Source organism: Ciconia boyciana, chromosome 6 (assembly GCF_034638445.1).
Source record: "Ciconia boyciana chromosome 6, ASM3463844v1, whole genome shotgun sequence".
Taxonomy (NCBI): Eukaryota; Metazoa; Chordata; class Aves; order Ciconiiformes; family Ciconiidae; genus Ciconia; species Ciconia boyciana.
The window spans coordinates 15,334,290-15,337,920 of NC_132939.1; positions in this window are offsets into that span (position 1 = coordinate 15,334,290).

Here is a 3,631-nt window from a genome sequence, read left to right on the forward strand (position 1 = left end):
ATTTCAACACAAGTCATCTTCACAGAAAAGTTCAAGCCGATGCAACAGGTTTTACAGAACTAGGATAGCCCTATCTAGATAAAATAGGGATGAACTGGAAGTGCCTTAAAGATGCTGATGTTTTGAAGCCAAATATCACTTGTTTGAGCACCATTAGCCAAGCACAAAGTGACACTGCAAGCAGGGTATACTTAACTGAGAAGTATAATGCAATTATTTATTGGTTAAACACACGTAAAATATAGCGAGGATTTAACAAGCTATGAAGCCAAGCAGTACTGCTCACCATCCCAATAAGGCAGCTGCACACTGTTCCCAGGCCAGGCACGCAATGATCTGCCTCCAGAGCTCCCTGGAAGGCGTTCTCAGCATGGCTGAGTTGCCACCTTCTACCAGCTCCATTGACACAGACTCTGCCCCCTGCTCCCTCACTCCCCTTTTCCTTTTAGGATTCTACACCTTTCCGTGCTGGCTTTTTCCCTCTAGACCACTTGAGCTACTAATGACCCTCTCAACAATCATGTGTCTGCCTGTATTTTTTACCTTTCTTATCTTTACAGATTTTTATCACAGGTCTTCTTTAGCAGCTACAGTCCAGATTAAGCAGCTATGCTCTATCAGAGCTGAGCCTTGAATCCTTGGTATGCAGCCAATTTAAACCACACACACAGGGAAGCTTACAGCGGGAGTTACAGACAGGGCACTCACTACGCATTTCTGACAAATCCAAGCCTCCAGTATAAAACAGTCTAGAATTTTGCGGGGATCTAGGTGTCAACATTGTGAAATCAGCTTCTTGTTATACACAGCAGCTTTCATGATGGCATGTTTGGTACAGTTATATCCAGGGATTACAATGAGGTAACACAATGATAAATCATGTCTCCGACTTCTAAACCAGCTTCCCTTGTCGACCTGGGGGCCACTGCCATTGGACTCTGAAGTCACCTTTGTGATGTTGGAAGTTGAGCAAAGCCAAATAACTCACTCTATAATAGCACATTATACAAACATTTTAAAACGTTCAGCTGGATCTCACTGTTTGTGGAGAACGGTATCATGTTGTAGATTTACACCATCTTCAGGAGCTTTTTTAATTCAAAAAGGGAGGATTGTCATGTAACTAAGTGAAGAGAGAGCTAGGAAATTTAAGCAAGGAGCCAAAAATCTATCCCAGGCACAGACTCTAGAGGAACAGAGTACTCTACTCACAAGTCAATCCACAGCTAGTATCAATATATTACTGTCTAGATGTCAAACTGAGGACAGACTGGACAGACTTAGCTGCTCTGTGCATCTCTGGAAAATAAGAAAAAAATACTTCCCCTTTCAAAACAGATACTCTGAGGTACGGTACCTTAACATTTCTTTAACACAGATTCTCAGGTAGAATGTATTGGCACTACATAAGTCAAAGTATTATTCTATTATTACCTATTTAACACCTAGTTAAATATTACTTAACCCACTGGCATAAACCAAATACATCCCCATTAAGTTAAATATTGCTAATGCACTATTGTTTAAATTAAGCACTAGTCTAAGCAGCAGTAAATGTCATTCACTGTCATTAGGGTAAATTGGTTCCCTGGGCAACATACCAGGAACGCAGGTGTCCTGATTACATGGGTCCTCATTAAATACAGTAAACTATTTCTTAAAAAAAAAAAAAAAAAAAGGAACTAGTTGATTGTGACAAAAAACTCAGATATTACTTTTTGCAGCAAGGGAGGATGCACAAACATAACTACCAGAACATACATGCGCCCATCTCCCTGCAACAATTCCCAGATCCCTTTACAGAACTATGTTTGCCAATTGTGTTATGGCTTAGTCACAGGCCCCAAGCACAAAAGAAGCTCTACCAAGACAGGGATCTACGAGAGAACAAGGAACTATTGAAGCCAGGCGTCCTCCTGCAGAGAGCTCTTTATATGAATGAAACCTTGAAGCAGATAAGGATCCACACAGATGGAAGTACTGCTCCTATAGTAAATTGTGGGACCAGAGCTTGAGATGATAATCACTTGCTATTTATCAAGGATTGTGTCTTCTATGAAGACCCTAGTATACCTCAGGGGGCAAAATAATAATGAGGTATACTGTATCTCACACACCTGAAGTATTACAGATCAGCTGTGATAACATATTCATGTTCTTATTGCATTTTTCAGTTACTAATGTGACCAAATAGCCTAAAGTGTATAAGCTTAATAACGATTAAAAACCAACATATTTACAAAAATGTGCTACTTTTCTTTCCTTTTTAAAAGAAACGCAGGCTTTGAAATGCTAACTTAAGTATTTTTATTTCTGTTCAATAACAGAACTGTCATGGTTTAACCCTAGCCGGCAACTAAGCACCACACAGCTGCTCGCTCACTCCCTGCTGGTGGGATGGGGGAGAGAATCAGAAGAGTAAAAGTGAGAAAACTCGTGGGTTGAGATAAAGACAGTCTAAGAGGCAAAGCAAAAGCTGCACACACAGGCAAAGCAAAACAAGGAATTCATTCACTCCTTCCCATCAGCAGGCAGGTGTTCAGCCATCTCCAGGAAAGCAGGGCTCCATCACACATAATGGTTACTTGGGAAGACAAAACACCGTAACTCCGAACATCCCCCCTTGCTTCTTCTTCTCCCAGCTTTATATACTGAGCATGATGTCATATGGTATGGAATATCCCTTTGGTCAGTTGGGGTCAGCTGTCCCAGCTGTGTCCCCTCCCAACTTCTTTTGCACCCCCAGCCTACTTGCTGGTGGGGTGGTGTGAGAAGCAGAAAAGGCCTTGACTCTGTGTAAGCACCGCTCAGCAGTAACCAAAACATCCCTGTGTTATCAACACTGTTTCCAGCACAAATCCAAAATGTAGCCCCATCCTAGCTACTATGAAGAAAATTAACTCTATCCCAGCCAAAACCAGCACAGGGATTCATGCATTGGAAGAGTTAAGAAGTGATAGTAGTGCTGAGAATCATATGAACTGCTCCTGTTAGCAACTACTTTATGGAACTGAAGGACAGACAGCTGGTGATCCTTGCCTTGGGGTTAGCAATTTGATATCTATTTTGGTTTTTTTTCTTGACAATATGAACCCTATATATCATTTACATAATGCAACACACTTGCATTCTTCTGCTAGACTTCAGAATTGAGATTAGTAACAGAAACGTGAGAGACACTGGTTAAACAATATAGATGTCATCCATTAAAATACTAGCTTTATTCATTGTCTCAGTGCAACCTTTTAAATAGAACATTTTCTGCCTGGAGATGCAGTTCCTTCCAGATAGCCCTTTCTAATAAAATTATATGTAGACTGAACGACATCGAGAGGTTTATTGATTCTACCTTCTATTGGTAATGAAAACCAAAGCAATTCATTCTATGGAACCTACAGCAAAGCAAGTACATTATGACTTTAAAATGTGGTTATGCAACAAACATTAAAGATTGGTATGTTAAGAATCAACTAGAGAAACTGAAATGAAAAATGGGCTCATATGAAGAATGAAAGCATTTTACATAATAGAGCATCACACAGGTACAAAGTCACTAGCCGTATGAGCATGTGCAGATGCAAAGAGGAGCAGCCTAGGAGGCCTATGCTCCTTCATAGTCACTTCCGAGGCC